The sequence below is a fragment of the Fukomys damarensis genome, unplaced genomic scaffold (genome assembly GCF_012274545.1).
Source record: "Fukomys damarensis isolate Sample0158 unplaced genomic scaffold, DMR_v1.0_HiC HiC_scaffold_36, whole genome shotgun sequence".
In the NCBI taxonomy this organism is placed as follows: Eukaryota; Metazoa; Chordata; class Mammalia; order Rodentia; family Bathyergidae; genus Fukomys; species Fukomys damarensis.
Genome location: NW_022900948.1, coordinates 11,801,278 through 11,821,512, shown reverse-complemented (window position 1 = coordinate 11,821,512; position 20,235 = coordinate 11,801,278). Strand labels below are relative to the sequence as shown.

The 20,235-nt window shown below is 41.1% G+C and overlaps 1 protein-coding gene and 1 pseudogene across 6 annotated transcripts in view; one reads left to right on the top strand and one right to left on the bottom strand.

Annotated features, from left to right (window-relative positions):
- Nucleotides 1-642: 642 nt before the first annotated feature.
- Ubap2 (ubiquitin associated protein 2) overlaps nt 643-20,235 on the top strand; it is a 118,858-nt gene continuing 99,265 nt past the window's right edge. For 4 of the 6 annotated variants that reach the window (XM_010619220.3, XM_010619216.3, XM_010619219.3 and 1 more), the window contains exons 1-2: nt 643-724; nt 5,288-5,381. The gene's annotated coding sequence lies outside the window, so the exon portion shown is untranslated. The remainder of the gene's footprint in view (nt 725-5,287; nt 5,382-20,235) is intronic. The other 2 variants (XM_010619218.3, XM_033759028.1) reach the window with 1 other exon arrangement.
- LOC117284323 lies at nt 15,734-16,709 on the bottom strand (annotated as a pseudogene).

Genomic DNA, 20,235 nt, shown 5'->3' with positions numbered 1-20,235 from the left:
ATCTCGTGTTAGCCAGAGAGCCGTTAGCATTTTCCCGCGTAGGGGGCAGGGCGGAGCGAGCCGGGATAAGCGGTAGCAGAACCCACGAACCAGCAGGACTTCACCTCCCAGCAGGAACCACGCTGGGACACCCACTGACATTCAGAGGCAGAAGTTAGCCCTGGCCGCTTCGCGCGCCGACCTTCCTTCAGTTCTGGAGTCCCTGGCGGTGAGTCTAGGAATCCTCAGGTTAAAAGCTGCAATAGTGGGTGCCCTTGCTGTGGGGCATGCTGGGAGTTGTAGTCTCCGCCTGCAACTTCTGGGGACCAGGCTTGCCAGGATTCGCGGGACTACATCACGTGACGAAAAGGAGGCCACATGGAAGCAACTCACGGCTCTTCTTGAGGTCATCACAGCGCGACAAGGAGCTGTTGTGGCCTCCACCCTCTATACAGAGGGTGATAACTCAGCATCAGAAATGCCGTAAACTCTCCCTTACTTGTTCCTTCGTTTCCATCGCTTTCGGTTTCGCCTAGTTGCGGGCAGGATGGCGACGGGAGCAGACAGCACGCCGGGAACCGTGCGCGAGCGACGCGTCGTGGCACCTCCTTGAGTCGTGACGTAGAGGTCACGTGGCGGGTAGGGCTGCCTCTGCCGCCGCCGCCGCCGCTTTGTAAGAGGCACATTGGCAGGTAACGAGCGGCGGCGGCAGCGGCGGTTCCGGAGTCCAGCGAGGGGAGCAGCGGTAATTGCCACTTTCTTCCCTGTCTTTCCTCTTGCGAGGTCCTAGGCGCCGCAGTGTGAGCCCTCTAGATCCAGGTTAGGTCTTCTGAGTCCTCACTGTCTTTTATGCTTCTCCAGTGCTCACCCGTGAGGACCCGGCCGGGCTTCCCTTGCTGGCTTCACGCTTCCTTAGTATAGCCAGGCCCAGGCACCCTCTCCCGCTCAGGTAGCCTTGTGCTCCTTCCAGCCTTTCCGGGTTCTAGTTGTCTGGGCCCCACCCAGCCCCAGGGGGCGCCTTCCCCTCCCCCCCTTCGGATATCTGTCCCGGAGGGTGTGGTTTTCTCTCCCACCTCGGTCGCTGCGGGTTGCCTGGAGCGCCCCGCCACGCTGTCGCTCTCTTCCTGACCACCTTTCCGCTTTGCGTGCCCAGCGCTAGTCCTGGGACTGGCCCTCCTGGAGCCCAACTTCTGCGCTCTGTAGCCTTTCTCGGTTTAATCTGTAGACATGTTAAATTTTTTTTATTCTGGAGGTATTTTGTTTTAGTTGGATCTCAGTTTTCCTCTCATTCCTGATTCTTGTGGTTTGATTGTGTTTCATTTTATTCTTTAATGTAGTTTTAGAGCTCCTTGTGAACTGTAAAGCACTGTCTGCTATATAGTCAAAATGTTATTCTTTCATTGGTGCATTTGCCCCCAAGTCACAGTCGTCCTGGGCTTTCCCACATTTCTCCCTGAGTTTTCAGTCTAATTGTCCAGGCATCCCAACTGCCACCACTCTTACTTTCTTACCCTTGTTCTCTCTCGAGGTTGAACCTATCATCATTCTTGTTAGATATAATCTTATCGTTTATTACCACCTCTATTGGATGTTGTTTCTACTTTTTGTTCAGGGTGTGAGGTATGCCGGTATTTAAATTTACTGTCCTACAGTACCTTCATAAACTAAAAAATCAGAGATACCTGCATGTGGTGGCTCAGGCTTTCAATCCCAGCACTCAAGAGGTGGAGGCAGAAGGACCCTTTGAATTCGAGGCCAGCCTGGTGTACATAGTGAGTTCAAGGATAGTCAGAACTACCATAGAGAGACCCTTTTCTGTCTCAGAAAAAAAAATTTAGAGAGAGGGAGAGGAAATGTGTGGGTGGCTACCAGGAATTGAACCCAGGGCCTTTGTATTGAGGGCCCCCCCATTTTTTATTCTGAGACAAGCAAGGCTTTGCTAAATTACCTAGGGTGTGCTTAAACTTTTGATCCTCCTGCCTCAGTCTCCCAGAGTACTGGGATTACAGGCCTGAGCCACCATGTCTGTCTCATTTCAGAGTTTTCTAAGGTCTCCATAAGATATCCAGAGATCATCTTTTATTTGCAGGCTATATAATTAACTTTTTTTTTTTTTTGGTATGGGGGGGCAGACGGTGGAACCACTTAGCTAAATCCCTGACCCTATAATTAACTATTTTAGTGATACTAATGTTAATAAATTCTGATAGCCCACTACCATTGGCCCAACCAACTTTATTAGTGAACTCAGTACAGAGAATAGTATTTAGTATTAGTATTAGTATTAGTGAAAGTTGGGAAGAAGGTGACTACCTAAACTGTTGTGTAGTTTAGGCATTGAATGGGCACATTGGTGTAGTCCACATTTGTCTCAGGAAACTATGGAGATGATACAACATCTATTAAATGGTGAGTGGCCTCTTGGCTAGGGCTATCTTCCATTTGATGCAAAGGCTTGTGTTGTCACTAGGCAAAGGTGATTCGTTTTCCACATTACTCTTCTACTTGCTGTCAATGTGCTCTGCCTGATTTTCCTACTTAGGGCTAGTTCTCATGTGTGGAGAGAGATTTTCCTCTACCATTGTCCTACTTGTTTCCCACACCTCTGATTTCCTTATTTGCTTCCTGATTGCTTCTAACTCTCAATAATTAAGAAGCATTTTGGAGATGTTTTTGTTTTTTAAGTCAGGGTCTTGCTGGCCTTGGGCTCTCTATTCTGCACTTGGTGGCTTAGAACTTGCCATCCTCCTGCCTCAGTCTCCTGAGTGTTGGGATTGCAGACATATGCTACCATGCCCAGCTCTAAAAGAGAAATTTGTTTTGATTGAAATGTGACTGCATTTGGTGGCATGGGAGAAAATGAGGCCATGGGAAAAGATTCTGGTAATTGCTTCTGCCTGTTTCCTGCTACTCTGGTTTCCTCTGGCCTCTCTCTTTAAAAATGGGCTGGACTAGCAGTCACATGGAGTTTTCCTTTAGAACTATACTGGAACACCACCATCACCCCTTCTTCCCCTTCTTCGTAACTGATAAAGCCTGTAAAGTGCTCACCAGGGATGTCTCTGTTGTTTTAAGTCAGAGTGTCTTTTACTGTTTGGGGAGAAGTTAAAGAACGTGGACAGGAATGGGTTTATTTCAATATCTGTTTTGATGGAAGGAACTAACCCTATTCCTTTAAATATGAAATACGTGTATAGTAATAATCTTTTATTTTATTTTTGGGTACCAGGATTGAAATCAGGACCTTGTGCTTTTGAGGCAGACACATTACCACTGAGCTAAATCCCTGGCCCTAGATAGTATAATCTTGTCTTGAATGTTTGAAATTGTTGGTATCCAGTCCTTTTGTTAAATGATAAGTTAAGATCTCTTTTGGAGCTGGATGTGCTGGTGCATGCTTATGATCCCAGCATTTAGGATTACGGTGCTGGCCAGCCTGGGCGGTGTAGTAAGTTTAAGGCCAGTTTGAACTGCAAAGTGAGATCCTGTCTTAAAAAAAAAAAACAAACCAAACCAAACACCACCTCAAGAGCTGGGCCACTGCCTAGCAAGCACAGGGTCCTGAGTTTGATCCCAGGTACAAAAAAACAAAAACTCTCTACCCCCCCATCTCTTTTGGTGCTTTGGAGGCTGAGAGAGGTACATCATATGTGAGCCCAGCCTGGTCAATTTAGTGACTTCGTGGAGAGTGTGGAGATGGGACCATGTAGCTCAGTGTGAAAGTTTAGGTTCAGGCTTGGATTTGATCCCTAGTAATACTAAATAAACAGTCTGTATGAATTATAGTAAACAGTGAAGGTCCTTTGCCCTTAACAAACTTATCTTAGTTTATTGTTCCAGCAAATATTAGTTTACTCTTAATTGTTAATTTGAGTAAATGGAGTGTCCTTAAAAGCTGTTATGGCCCCTATGGTGAGTGAGATAGCAATCCCTGGTAGATCTTAGCAGCTGTTTTTAAAAATGAGTGGCGATAAACTTATGGAAGGCACAGAGGAGATCTGTAAGATTTTGACCCAATTAAGTTTCTTTTTGTTGTTTTGAGACCCTAGGGTTGGTACTTAGCTTAGGATGGCCTTGACTGTGTGGCCATCACAATTTAACCTCGGCCTCTAAGTGCTGGAATTACAGATTTGTGCCACTATGCTTGGCTTAATTTTTTGATCTTTTTGAAGTCAAAGGACCAAAGGGCTGGGGATTTGGCTCAGTGGTTCTGCTGTCTGCCTTGCAAGCACAAGGACCTGAGTTCAATCCTCGGTACCAAAAAAAAAGGACCAAATTTATCAGGATATTTTGACAATTACAGTATAACTGCTGCCAGGTGTGGTGGTGCACTGCTTGTAATCCTAGCTATCCTAATGCTCTGGGGCTGAGACAGGAGGATTGCAAGTTCCAGCCCAGCCTGAGCAATTTATTTTATTTTTATTTATTTTGGGTCCCAGGAATTGAACTCAGTGTTGTTGTCTGCTGTTTGGTCTTTGGAGTTCCTTTCCGGAGCTCAGACTGGGAGGAGAGAATCACCAGGCGAACTCTGGGGAGGTTTCTGGAATGCTTCCACTTTATTTAGGAAATGCACAGGCTTATATAGTTTAGGTGTGGACAAACATGGGGGAGGAGCATTGGAGGAGCATTTAATTACATGGCACTTATAGGTTATGTAGTGGAGATCATTGGGTGATATCTTATTGGCTAGACATATGGTGAGGTGATTTTTCTTGGCGAGGTGAAGGAGTCACAGACTAGAGGTGGAGGTACAGCCTATTTGTACGCACTTAGGCGAGTTAGCTCAGCCTCAGAGAGGTCTTGGAGTTTGCTCAGAAGACAGGAGTATGGCGCATCTGGCCCAGCCAGCCTTGAACTTCTCCAACACTCAGGACCTTATGCTTGTGAGGAAAGCTGTGGCACCAGTAAGCCAAATCCCTGGCCCTAGCATGAGCAATTTAGTGAGAGTCAGTCTAGGAAAAAAAGGTTGGGAGCTGGATGTAGGTCATTGTGAAGGCCCTGGGTTCAATCCTCACTGCAGGAAAAAGAAAAAAAAAAAAGACTGCTTATGCTTGTATATCCTCTTTTTGGAGGTTAATTTTCTTGCTTTGTTTTTAATTTTTGAATTTGCTGTCCTCCTGCCTCAGTCTCTTGGCATCACAGGTGTGTACTTCCATGCCTGCTAAGCAACTCATTTTCATACTGTACTTAATGAACTCAATGACTTGGGACCCAGTTAAGCATGTGGCATTGAGGCATAAAATAAGGATTGTGTGTAGAGATTTAAGTCTAGGCAGTGCTCTTTCTCACTTTTTTTTTTTTTTGACAGTGGCAGAATTTATTCAGGAAAGCAAAAGTGAAGAGTGGGGGCACAGGAAACTGACTCTGCAGTTTATTCATCTTGGGCTGAATAAAGAGAAAAAGTAAGAGCAAAAATAAAAGTACACTCAATCTGGGAAACGCAGTGTGAATTATCATGGAAAGTTATGTTAGCCTGTCTTTTCTAAAGTTAGGAATGTAGTTTTATTTATTCATTTGGAATTCTAAAAGTTAATAGAACATATGATTGGTTCTAATCTTTATTAAAAGTTTCATCGAGTATGCTTTATGTTTCTTGTACTGGAGATTGAACCCAAGGTCTTTGCACTGAGCTGCGTCTGTAGCCCTTTTTAATTTATTTACTTACTTTGAGACAGAGTCTTCCCAAATTATGCTGCACCTGAAACTTGTGATGCAGGCTGGGCATGTGCCACCACATCTGACTCCCAACCCTATTTTTATTTATTTAATTTTTGGGTGTTTTGGTAGGGTTTTTATATTTATGTATGTATGTATTTATTTTTGGTACTGGGGATCGAATGGTGCCACTGAGCCCTGGCCTGTATGTATGTATTTATTTTATTTATTTGTACCGGGGATTGAACTCAGGTCCTTGAGCTTGCCAGGCAGGTGGCAGAATAACTGAGCTAAATTCCGGGCCCCTATGTGTTTATGTATGTATGTATTTAATTATTTTTTGAGACAGGGTCTCACTATGTAGTTGAGACTGACCCGGAACTCTCTGTGTAGCCCAGGCTGGCCTTGAACTCACAGTGATACTCCTGCCTCAGCCTCCTGAGTGCTGGGATTGCAGGTGTGCGCCACCATGCCTGGCCCCGTGTATTTCTTTTTGAGACTAGGTCTCACAATGTAGTTCAGGCTGGCCTTGAACTCACTGTGTAGCCCAGGTTTGTCTTGAACTCAGGGTGATCCTTCTGCCTCAGCTTTCTGTGTTCTGGAAGTACAGTCATGCATTATTGTGGCTGGCTCAGTTGTTCTTTTTGGTACCGGTGATCCAACTCCAACTCAGGACCTTGTGCTTGCAAGGCAGCAGGCAGGACACCACTGAGCTAAATCCCAAGTCCTTTGTTATTGTTTTGAGACTGTATTTTGCTATGTAGTTCAGGCTGGTCTTGAATTCATGGCAGTCCTTCTGCTTCAGCCCTGAGTGCTGGGATTATACCCATATGTCACTGGGCCTGGCAAATTTTTACTTTATTTTAAAGTACTTTTATTTATCCTTTTTGGCTCCTTGAACTTACTGTGTAGCCTGGGCTGACTTCCAACTCACTGTGATCCTCCTGCCTCAGGCTCCTGAGTACTGGGGTTACAGATGTGCTACCAAGCCTGGTTATTTATCTGTTTGAAAAAGTGGATAGATAATAGGTTGTGTAATGCCCTGAGTTTTGTGCCCCCCAAAAGGGCAAAAAATTGAAATGTAGTGTATATATATTCATAGCATACAACATGTTTTTAAATTTTTTTTTTAAGTCAAATTTATAGGGTTTTTTTTTTTTGTGCGTGTGGTACTGGAGATGAAACTAAATTTATAGTAAATTGATTTTTGTTTTTTTCCCTTCAATTAAGGGGATGTTTTGTTTTTCAAAATTCATTATTTATTTATTTATGTTTGTTTTGTTTTTGCTTTTTGAGACAGGGTCTCACTATGTAGTTGAGACTGACCTGGAGCCCAGCATGCTGAAAAGCTCAGGTAGAAGGATCCCAAGTTTCAGCCCAGTCTGGGCCATTTAGTGACTTAGATCCTGTTTTAAAATTAAAAATGATTTTTTTCCTTTTTGCTTTTTTGAAATAAGGTGGTTTTTTAGTTCAGGCTGATGTTAAAGTCTATGTAGCCTGGGTTGGCCTTGAACTCATGTGATCCTCTTGCCTCAGCCTCCTGAATTACAGGTGTGCATGCCACACCTGGCCAAAATAAAAATGTAAAAAAAGCCTGTAGATATAGTTCATTGTGAAGTTTAATCTGCAGTACCACACATACACACATAAGCAATTTTCTTCTATAATGTGGGGTTTGGGAATGTAGCTTAATTGTGCAGTGCTTGCATAGCTTACACAAGGCTCAGGTTTATATCCTTAGCGCCAGAAAAAAAATACTGTTACCATGTTAATTAAATGTTTCTTGGGCCAGGGATTTAGCTCAGTGGCACCACACCTGCCTTGTAAGTAAGGTCCTGAGTTTGATCCTTGGTACCAAAAAAAAAAGTTTCTTTAAATTACTGGAGGCAAGAAGATCTCTTAAAAATTTGTAGTTGTGGTACTTCGGGTTATTTAGTTCCATTTTAATTCATTATGGTTGGAAGTGTTAAGGTAATGGTAGAAAAATATTTAAGTCTAATACAGAACAATCAGGTATTAAAGGAATAAAAAACCTTGTTAAAGTAAGCTATCACTGTTTTATTCCCACAGAAGAGAGTTCATTTAAAATTTTACCCAAGGGCTGGGGATTTAGCTCAGTGGTTCTGCCGCCTGCCTCACAAGTGAAAGGTCCGAGTTTGATCCCTGGTACCAAACAAAACAAAACTTACCCAAAGTTGGGTAATGTAATGGGATGTAGGCAGCACAGTGGAATGTTGTCAGCACAATGGGATGTACCTAAGCAAATTTATTTTATTTTTATTTATTTATTTTTGGTACCAGTGTTTGAACTCAGGACCTTGTGCTTGGGAGGAACGCTGCAGCACCACTGAGCTAAATCCCCAGCGCCCTAAACAAATTTAGATGCAGTTCTCTCTCAGCCTGGCCAGCTGTGGACCTAAGAAACAAGAAAAGATTTATTTGGGTAATAGCTAGACTGTGGTAATAGTTGTATAGCTTTGTAAATACAGTGTACTAAAAATCATTTGATTGTACGCTTAGTAGATTTATGGTATTTAAGGCATACTTAGCAAAATTACTCAGATGTTTTGGAAGAAATAGATTTAATAGTTTGGAATAAACAGGAAAAAGAAGACTGTACATTATTCCTGTAATTGCTAACATTTATGGTTTCTAAGTATTTGAGGTACATTGTCTTGTTTCTTGCTCTCCACAGGCTGGGGAAATTGTGAACTATTTGGCCAGGGTCACCTAATCTTGGATTGGTGGTTTCCAGGTCTATCTGACTTCTAAGCTTGCTCTTTTAGTCATATTTCTGTACTACTACTTTACCTATCTTAAATACTGCTATCCATGAGTACAGCCAGGTGTTAGCTGATAAATTAACAATGTCAGCAATAGAAAGGACAAGTAACACCTTTGTGTAGTGTACCAGTCTGGGGTTTTGTATTAGATGAGGAAAAGGGAATGATTTATACAGGTGGGGCCCTTGAACTTCTGTGCCAGATTCCACTAGATTAGTTTCATTTTTTGTCAGTGTTATATATTGGGGTTTTATCAGAGATTTGGTTGAACTTGAGTTCTGTGTCTTTAAAACAGTTGCTTTTCTTTAGCTTTTTTTTTTTTTTTTTAATTCTGATTTTACTAGCTATACAGATGAGCATGGTGAGATGATCTCTAAGCCTTCTGCCAAAGCACACAACCCTGAGAAGTGGCAATTGATAGCTCAGTGAGAAAAGAGACAGAGAAAAGTATAAAATTACACTTAACTCAAGCTGCTTTGTAGTAGGACTGTTCAGTAGTATATTCTTGGTTTGTTTGTTTTTTTGAGACAAGGTCTCACTATGTAGTTGAGACTGACCTGGAACTCACTATGTAGCCCAGGCTGGTTTTGAACTCACAGCAATCCTCCTGTTTCAGCCTTCCAAGTGCTGGGATTAAAGGCGTGTGCCACCACGCCCAGCTCAGTAGTATATTCTTAAGTGACTTTAAAAATGCCCTGGTCATTACTGACATTATGTAGAACGTAATTGCTGTTTAAATTGAGGAATAGAAAATGAAAGAATTGAGGGGTATGTTTAATATATTGTTGAGAAAATGTACCTGAATAAAATCAAGGTAAAAAAGGCAGTACAATGTAGGAGAATGGCAAGGCCAGTTTGACCAAAGTGTAGGGAACAGAAAGAAACAATTTATATTTTAGCTGGGTATGATGGCACTTGCTTGTAATCCCTGTACTTGTGGAGTAGGAGTTTAGACAGAAGCGTCACAAGTTTGAGCTCTGCCTGGTAAATTAGCAGTTTACTGAGACACTGTTTCAAAACTAACCAAAAAAAAAAAAGGGCCGGATTTAGCGCAGTGGCGCTGGCCTTCCTTGAAAGCACAAGGTCTTGAGTTTGATCCCCGGTACCAAAACAAAACAAAAAAGGGCTGGGGATGTAGCACAGAGACCCTGAGTTCAATCCACAGTACCACACATACACACATAAAAGAATAATTTAAAACTTTATAACATCTGTCTGGTCTTCAGAAAGAGTTAAAGAAAAATTTTTCCCAGTTCTGGGGATCAAACCCATGGTTGCTTTACCACTGTGCTATTTCTAGCCCTTTTTATTTTTTTATTTTGAGACAGTCTTGCTGAATTTGCCAAGGCTGGCCTCACACCTGGAATCCTCTTCAGCCTTTGAAGTAGTTGGGATTATAGGTATTCACCACTCTTGGCTTAAAGCAAAGTAATGTGAGATAATGAACTGGAACTTTGAAGTTATTAATTGAACTACATAACATTTTGAGTGGTGTTCCCTGAATTTTTTTTCTTCCCCGTGCAAGAGATTGAACCTGGGGCCTCGCTAAAGCCTACTCTCTACTACAGAGCTGTTTCTGTAATCACACCCTGAAGATTTTTTCTAACATTTAGATTGGTGATTTTCCTGTGTTGAATGTTATAATTTTCTTTTTTTTATTTACAGAGTACTTTATTAGTTTCTGTAATCAAACCCACATAGATAAGACCTTACATATTTAATACAATGTGTTACCCCTGTACAAATGGGGAAAAAAAATAAGTTTAACATTTCTAGGCCAATGTGGCTGTTAATTTCACTATAATGCCAACTCAACACAGTAAACTGGGATAACTTTTTCCAAAAGTTGACAGCACAGTTGAATGTATAATTTGCTGGGCTTGAAAATAAGAATTAAATATTTTGGTTAGATTACCTTGGTTTTTGTGACTGATGTGATTGATGTGACTTGTATTTTTTCTTGTTTGGTTTGATTGCTTTTTCCAGTACTGGGGATTGAACCCAGGATCTTCACACTGAGCCCTAGGGGACCCCTCACTACTTTCTGTCTCTCTCTTTCCCCTCCCCTCCCCTCCCCTCCCCTGGGTTTCGTGCCCTGTAGTTCAGGTTGTCCTTGAACTCATTGTGTAGCCCAGGCTGTCATGGCACTCCTGGCTCAGCCTCCCTTATGCTGGGATTAAATGTGCTACCACACACACAGCTTCTTAGTATTTTGTTTTTTAAGGTTTGTTTTTTTTTTTTTTTTTTGGTACTGGGGATTGAACTCAGGACCTAGCAGTTGAAAGGCAGACACAGTGCCACGGAGCTAAATCCCCAGCCCTTCTTAGTATTTTAAAAAATTTGAGATATTGCCTCCTAAATTACCCAGGCTGAGCTCAAATTTTAATCCCCGTGCTTCAACCTTCAGAGTGCTTGGATTGCAGGTGTTTGCCACCACACCTGACTTGAAAGATGTATTTTATTGAATTTATATTTATAAGAAAACTGGTAGATGAGGGATAGAGACCTATAGGGTGGTTTGACTCCTGTCTGGGTTTTATAAAGAGAAATACGCAAAGCAAGAAAGAGATCTTCGCTCCTTAGCCCCTTCCCTTTGAAGACCTTGGGACAGAGCAGCTAGTAAGTTAATCTGTCCCAATGGACATAGAGCTGGAGGGTTAGGACAAAGTGGATATGAGTGTATGAAGTCAAAAATTCCTGAAAATATGCCTGAGTTTTATTAAGACTAAGCTACTGATATTGTATCTGTACTATTCTGTGACTATGAAACCATATTTGATTTTTTTCATGAGAGAAGAGGAGAGTTTCATGTCAGCTGAACAAGGTTGTGGGAGAGCCACATGTAAGTAGGGTTAGGGATAGAATTTGAGATAGGAGCATTGAATTGGTAGTAGTGCCCCCGTTCAGGCTGAGCTTGAACTCATTGTGCAGCCTGGCTGACCTCTATCTCATGGAGGTCCTCCTGCCTCAGTCCTGAGTGTGCTGGTATTATTGGTGTGCCTGTATTTTTTTTAGATGGTCTCACTTTGTAGCAGGCTAATCTGAAGCTGGCTGAGCAGTTCAGGTTTCTCTCAAACTGGTCGTCCTCCTGTCTGCTGCATCCTGGCCACTTTGTTAATCAGCTTTTTTTTTCTGTACTGGGGAATCAAACTCAGGACCTTGAACTTGCAAGGCAGGCACAGTACCATTGAGCTAAAATCCCCTGCCCTTGGCCATTTTTTAATAGTCATGAAATTGGCTCTCTGTCCCCCCCCCTGCCCCCACAGGGTTTTGTTATGTAGTTCAGGCTGATTTGAACTCACTATTTATGCTAGGTTGGCCTTGAATTTATGGCAGTCCAGCTGCAGCCTCCCAAGTGCTGGGATTACAGGTGTGTGGCACCACGCCCAACTTCTCTGTATTTATCTTTCTTTTTTTCTTTGTGGTACCTGATGACAATGCAAATTCGCCTCAGTGGATGATCACTCAAGTTATTGAGGAACTCATTTTGTAATCTTTTGGAATTCAAAGAAATATTTGAGGGTTTGATTTGTATAAGAATGGGATAGAGAAACTCATCTAAAAAAGAATTTTCCAAAAAAAGAATGCTGTGGATCAGTGATCAAAAACAGTAAAGATTTTTAGGGCTGGGATTTAGCTCAGTGGTTCTGCCACCTGCCTTGCAAGCACAAGGACCCAAGTTCAATCCCCCGTACCAAAAAAAAAAAAAAAAAAAAAAAAAAGTAAAGATTTTAAAAATTACATGGTAAGAAGGCTGGGCATGGTGGTGCATGCCTGAAATCCCAGCGCTCCGGAGGCTAAGGCAGGAGGATCACTGAGTTCTAGACCAGCATGGGCTACATAGTGAGTTCCAGGTCAGTCTCTATTACATAGTGAGACCCTGTCTCAAAAAACAAAACCAAACCAAAAAAATTACATGGTAAGAAAACTGCTTGAAGGATTGCATTGTACTTGGATTCAGAATTTTTTTTTTGGAGAAAGTAGCCTAACTGTGCTGCCCAGAAGTCATGTTGATATATATAATGCTGTCACTTTGAAAAGGCAGACAAGGATGAGACAAAACAAGATGATGTGATGAATATACAATAGGAAAACAAGTTCCTAAGTATGTCTTAGGATAGATTTTCACACTAATTTACTTTACCACTCATCACATGGTTACAATAGCTGAGATATAATGAGAAAATTTAAATTAGGCTGGGTGCTTTGCTGGGTGTGGTGGTACACACCTATAATACCATTATTGTGGTGACTGAGGCAGCCAGGAGATTCACAAGCAATTTAGTGAGTTAGTGAGACTTTCTAAAAAATGTGGAAGGGCTGGGGATTTAGCTCAGTGTGAAGGCTCTGGGTTTAATCCTGAGTACCATTAAAAAAAAAAAAACATATTTGTAGTACTATATTTGCCAAGGAAGAGAAATATGTACTGATTTCTATTTTTAATTTTTAGTTTTGGTTTTCAGAGACCGTCTTGCTATGTAGTTCAGGCTGACCTTGAACTCTCTATGTATGGCAGGCTGGCCTCAAACTCAACAATGATCCTCCCGCCTGTTCATTCTGTGTGCTGGGATTATAGGTGTGTGCCACCATGCCCAGCTCATGACATATAATTTTGAAGAAGTATTTTTTCCTCACTGGATGTTAGTGTTTTCATTTTATACAGTGAGAGGTTCAGATTAGACATTAGATGTTTCCTGGATCCTTAACATTCACAACTTTTTTACTGGTACTGGGAAGTCTTAAGAAAAATAGAGAGTGATCCCTGTGGTGGTGCATGTCTGTGATCCTAGCATTTGAGAAGCGGAGCCAGGAAAATCTCAAATCAAGACCAGCCTGGGCACCTTAGCCAGACCTCTCAAAAAAAAAAAAAAAATTGGTTGTAAACCAGGCCTAGTGGTGCATACCTGTAATCCCGGCACTCAGGCAGTTGAGACAGAATTACCACAAGTGCTGGGATTGCTGCTGTGTGTCACCACACCCAGCTCTACAGCATTTTAGAAGGCATTTATATCAAAACCTCAAAATATTGGCCCTTAGTTTTTTTTGGTTTATTGAAAAAATATATCCTCCCCCTATACCAGGGATAGAACCTTGTGCTTGCAAGGCAGGCGTGGTGCCCCTGAGCTAAATCCCCAGCCCCTATTAGTTTATATTTCTGATACATAATAGTTATTCATTTTGTGAAATTGGAACATATACATATTGCATCTTAATCATTTTTAATTCCCATAAGAGTTGCATCTGAGGCTGGGCATGGTGTTGCAAATCTATAATCCCTCACACCGGGAAGCTGAGACAGGATTGTAAGTTCCAGCCCAGCCTGGGCAATTTAAAGACTTAGACTGTATCTCAAAATGAAAAAAATACAATAAAAAAGGGTTGGAGATGTTAGCTTGGGAAGGCCCTGGGTTTCAAATTCCAGTATCACTCCCCCCAAAAAAGTTTGATTTTTGAATCCCCATAATACATATCCCTCAGATGAGCAGGATAATTGAAGTACTGAAATTCAGATGATACCTTGCTTTTACATTAGCTGTTTTGCTTTGAGACAGGGTCTTGCTATGTAGTCCAGGCTTGCTTTCAACTCAGTGGATCCTGAATGAAGCCCAGGCTGACCTCAAACTCTTGGCAGTCCTTCTAAAGGGGTGCGATTACAAGTGTGTGTCACCATGCCTGGCTATCTTTTCTTTCCTCCCTGGTACCAGGGAATGAATGAACTCAGGGCCTTTGCACTGAACTACATTACATTTCAGCCCCATGTTCTGCATGTGTATGTGTGTTTTGAGACAAAGTCTCACGTAGCTGAGGCCAACCTTGTCCTGTCTCAGCCTTCCAGAGTGCTTCTGCCACTATGCCTGGCTACTTAATAGCTTATGAATATTCAGTGATAAAAATAAGACATAGCTCTCTCCCCCCATACCGGGTATCAAACTCAGGACCTTGCACTTTAAGTCATTAAGTTGTCCATGCTGGGCCAAACTTTTGATCCTCATCCCTTGGTATCCCAGAGTATTGAATTATGGCTGTGCCCCAACGTGCCTGGTGCTATACTACTATTTTTTTTTAATGTGATATTGCAGATTGAACCTGGTACCTTATATGAGTGATAAATACATGCTCTACCACTGAGTTACCCCTAGTTCTCAGTTTTTTAAAAAAATTATTTTTTTGTAAGCTAAAAGGAAATTTATACACTAAAATCTTTCAAACGACCTTGCACATGCACTTTAACCTTGTTAGAGATTCTTGTACATGTCTTTTTTTTCCATAGGAATTTCTCCAGACATTAAAACCCATAGTTTTTATGGTATATACAATGTATACCATTGCAATTTATGACTATATGTCATTTTACACTGTAGAATCCTCAAAACTAGTGGATGATGGAACAAAAAAAAAAAATCAGTAACAGTTTCATTGTAAGACATTCATATAATTTGGACCTTCTTTAGATTGAGTTGATGAGCTGGGCTTGACTTGCCTATAATCCCAGCACTCAGGAGGCTGAGGCAGGAAGATGGCTGTGAGTTCGAAGCTAGCTTGGGCTGCATAGTGACTTCAGGGCCAGCTTGTACTAGTACATAGTGAAATCCTGTCTCAAAAAATAAACAAAAAATCAGATTGATGTAAAAACAGACACAATCTCTTTAACCCTTCCAATCAAATTCTGACAGTGATCTATATACCTTGTAGCAAAAGAGTAATTGATGAAATACCTTGTAAAAGCTCAAATAGCAATATGCCAGATTGAAAAGATTAAAAAGGGGCCCCAAATGTTGACAAATGCTAGATCTGAAGCAAACCATCACACATAAAATTAAAAAACAAGGTCAGGCGTGGTCGTGCACACCTGTAATCCCAGCACTCGGAGGCTGAGGCAGGAGGATCTCACTGTGACTTTGAGACCAGCCTGGGCTACATAGTTCCAGGTCAGTCTCAACTATACAATGAGACCCTGTCTCAAAAAACAAAACAAAACAAAAAAATCAGTCTCTGGAGCTTATTTATGACAGCAAAATTAAACATGTGAGAAATTAAAAGGCCATTCAATGCAATCTGAAAAGACTGATGATTTTCCAGACAGTGGAGATTTGAGTTTTTAATTTTTTTATTTCAAAAGTTTTATAAGAAGGACACCATCAGCATATTTTACAAAGACATAAATTATGCACTCCAGCAACACTTAAAAGAATAAATCTTTGGGCCGGGGATTTGGCTCAGTGGTGCCATTCATTGCCTGCCTTGCAAGTGCAAGGACTTGATGTTGATCCCTGGCACCAAAACAAACAAACAAACAAAAAAAAAATAACAAAAAAACCAAAAATTTCACCCTCCACTTATTTACGGTTTTTCTAATATAAAATTAGAGCTTCAGTGTGTAGATAAACGTACATTACTATACGTATCTTTCTGGTGTGGCTTACCAACAAATCATCAAGTTAATTTTTTTTTTTTTAATTAAGTAGTTAGGCTTTTGATGGGAGGGAAGGTATTGAGGAGAGGACAAGCATTGCAACTGTTCAGTTTGCAACAGTTATCGGTCTTCTTGTCTTTAGGAGCGTGTGGAAGGTGTCATCGTGGCTGGGAACATTAGCACCTTGGCATGCATGAATGTCAAGTCAGGAAGGCTGGTAATCACTTTGATAGCCTCTTCACTCCTCTGTGGTAGATGTGCTTGTCTTCTCTTCTGTGAACATGAGTTTTGCAAATGCATCAGTCACTTTGAAGCTTTAGGTGGAGATTTCCAGCTTAGAGGTTCTTAAGTCATACAACTTTATTTTTTTGTTGTTGTTTTTTCCAGTACTGGGGATCAAACCTCAGGACCTTGTGCTTATAAGCAGGTGGTGCACCACTGAGCTAGATCCCTGGCCCCTAACTCAGACCACTCTAGATCCACACTCTGAAGAGTTAATAAGTCCAGCCTTTGACTGTCTCCTGTAGTCAAACTTTACAGGTGGTAGAGACTCCTGGAATTTGTCAGATGTACATCATCTCTAGTGTCATGGTGGTTGTCTTACCAATGGAAGCAATTTTTTCTGCTGCAGATAGTGGTTTCCATGGTTCTTTGGTGGGTTCTGACATACCCAATCCTGCTTTATACATGGCACTGTAACAAGCTGCTTCTAGTTGCCTGTGAAGAGAATGTTTCAAATGTCTGTTCCCAAAGAACACAAAAGCTTGTTGCTATGGGAGCTGCCCCACTGTTATCTCAGGCCCTGTGTGTTGTGGATATTCTGTATCTTGGTCCGCACATCCAACACTTCCCAACTTTCAGCTAAGTCCTCTCTTGTTTTTGTTTTTGTTTTTTAAATTTTTGAGACAGGGTCTCGCTGTGTAGTCCAGGCTGGTCTTGAAACATGAGAATTGTCTTGCCTCAGCCTCCTGAATACTGGGATTATAGGAATGCACCACCACGCTGGAATTGGCCTCTCTTGTTTTTATTGGCAAGGTGCTTGTCTCCAGCAAGTGCTTCAGGGAGGTAACTTCCTCTTCAGTAACAGAGACAGATATAAATATGGAAGGAAAATATTCTTGAAAATTCACTCTAGGTGATTTATTAAAGCTGCCTAGACTGAGGTGGCTGATTCCTGTAATGACCACTAGTGTCTGTGCCTTTGGAGGTTGCTAAAGGGACACCATTTTGGGGGTTTCTGTGGTTTTTTTTTTTTTTTTTTTTTTTTTTTTAGCATTTTCATCTGACTATGTGACTGCCAGATTTCCTTTCAATGATGAGCTTCAGTAGCTCTCCAAAAGCAGCCCAAGAACAACCATCTTTTTGTTTATCTTCAAAAGCATTCCAGTCTACAACTTGGCTAGGACCAGTTGAACTGAAGTCTGCAAAAATCATCATAGTCTTGTAAAGAATTGCAGTCATCTTGAATACTTGGCTTAAAATAAAAATCTCCAAATTCACTGTCGTGCCCATTTTTCAGTTTTGAAACAGGTTCAGTGCCTGTTCTATATTTTCTTGCCATCTGACATTCTTCTGATAAACCATCAGAAGTCTTTTAGGTTTAACTCAGTAAATATCATTTCTTGGCAAAAAATAGCATTTGTATCCCCAGATTCTCCAAAGTTGTCATCTGGTTCACTGAAATGTGAAGTCTAAACACTTCAAAAGTGACATCAGTCACTGAATCTTGAGTACCAGTAATTAGGGGTGGAGAGGTACCAGTGGCTGTGCCAAAGTCACCAAAATCATCCTCATTGGTATCATTGCAAGTTACAAAGTCATTTCTACTATCACCATTTTTTACACTCATGGAATCATCCATAACATTTACTTCTGTCAGATCAGTACGTATACTTTGGGAGTTAGTAAACTTTCTTTCTTAAGACCAACTTCATCAGCATCAGGAGTTTTAATAGAATTCATGCATAGGTCAGCACATTTAGCAGAAAATGAATCAGGTTCTTCCTCAGTTTTACATTCCTTGCTAATAATGGCTTCTGAATTATCGGTTGAGTCTCCCGAACTCCATGACTTTGATTGCAGTGTTGGAAGGCTTTATTTTTCAACCCTGAAAGCTCTGATATACACCATGCTTATTTCTTTTTCTTTTTTCTTTCTTTCTTTTTTTTTTTTTTAACACCATGCTTATTTCTGAAACATACTGGATCCCCTCTCCATTAGTATCTCCTTTATCATCAAAGCTTCTACTCAAAGAGACTTCTTTTATAGAATTTACTTCATTGACTCTGTTAATTTTGTTGTTTTCCTGAATAGTTAGTGTATCTCATTTTAAAACTCCTGCAGGGCATGGTGGTGCATGCCTATAATTCCAGCACTGGGGAGGCTGAGGCAGGAGGATTACCATGAGTTCAGGGACAGCCTGGGCTACATAGTGAGCTCAAGGCAAGCCTGTACTACAAAGCAAGACCCTGTCTCAGAAAATAACTCCCCCCATAAAACAAAAATTTGTCTATCCTATTTCTTCTTCTTGTATCCTTTTGGAAAATATGGCAAAATCTGCAAATTGTTCAGCAGGACTAGGCACATCCCACTGTCCTCTGCCATCTGCCACCTCCGAAACCTCCTTTACCTCCTCCATGGAGACCCTCGCCCACTGCAAACAGTCCCCAGTTCTCTTTATTAACAGTTGGTTACTTTTTGGTAATGCAACCATAGGTGATGACTTTTTTCTTCCAATTTTATGTATTTTTGGAATCTTGTGTAATGGTCATATAACTATTATATGGGTAATGAAGATGAAACTGTTTTTTTGCATAATTTCTCTTGATTTCTATTTTTGTAGTATTGCAGTCTGAACCCAGAGCTTTCTCACTGAGCTATAGTCCCCAGTCCCCCTCTCTCTTTGCTGCTTACTTTTTTTTTTGGTACCAGGGATTGAACTCAGGTCCTTGTATTTGCAAGGCAAGTGGCAGAACCACTGAGCTAAATCCCTGGAATCTTTGCTTCTTACTTTGAGGCAAGATCTTGACTATCTCCAGGTTGTCTAGGCTAGTCTTAGAGTTGCTGTCCCTCTGGCTTAGCCTCCCAGAGTTCTGGGCTCATAGGCATGAATTACTATGATGCTTACTTTTTTTATGTGATACTGTGGATGGAACCCAGGGCTGCATATGTGCTGGTCAAGTACATTACTATTGAGCTACATCTCAGGCCCCAAATTTTCATGTAAGGCACTTTGAAGGCAGTGATTCTCAATTGTTGCTGTGTATTAAGTCTGTGATAAACCACTGAGCTAAATCCCCAGCCCTTTCATTTTCTTTTTAAACTGAGGTATAATTCTTACAACAAAAATACATCACTTAAATTATGCAACTAAGCAGTTCTTAGTATATTGACAAGATTATAAACCTCATCTCTAATTCTAGAACATTTTCATCAGTCCAGCAAGGATCCCTAAACACATTAGCATTGACTACGCATTGAGTCCTTTCAGCACCTGCAACCACAGATACACTGTCCTTTCTTTCTCTGTGGATTTGTTTGTTCTGAACATTACATATAAATGGATTCATACATTATACATAATGTAGTCTTTTGAGGCGGGTTTGTTTTAGCATATTTTGAAGATTCATCCATGTAGCATATATCAGAACTATTACCTTTATTATTTAAATTAATACTCCATTGTGTAGTTGTATTACATCTTGTTTATTCAACAGTTGATTAGAATGTAGGTTGTTTCTACTGTTTGGCTACTGTGACTAATTCGTGTACACTTTTCTGGGTGAGCATATATTTTTCAGTTCTCTTGGGTATGTACCTAGGGGTTGAATTGCTTGGTTATATGGTGATTCAATGTTTAAATTTTTAGGAACTGCTTGGAGAACTAACTATACAGGGCTGGGTATATAGCTCAGTGGTGCCTCGCCTGCGTGGCAATTGCAAGGTCCTGAGTTTGATTCCTGGTACCTCCCCCAAACAAACAAAAACAAGATAAAAGAAAACAAATGTGAGTCAGGGATTTAGCTCAGTGGTTCTGCAGCCTGCCTGGCAAGCGAAAGGTCCCAAGTTGGATCTCTGGTACCAAAAAAGAAAACAAACCTCAGAAACAATGACAGCAAACAAATACCCTCCCTCCGCCCTAAAAAAACCCCACCAGATTTGTAGATGTGCCACTGTATATGTGAATGGATACAGATTTTGGGAAAGTCTAGAAGATGACACATAGGGAGGTGAACAGAATTTGATATAAGTAGGAAGGGGAAAAAAAATCTAGGTTGTGTATTTTGCAAAAACTATTACCAAATTCACTAGGAAATCAATATGTTTAGGCAAGTGGATGAGTTACAGAATTCTATTTTGATCTGATTTTAGTCTTTTTTTTTTTTTTTTTTTTTTTTTTTTTTT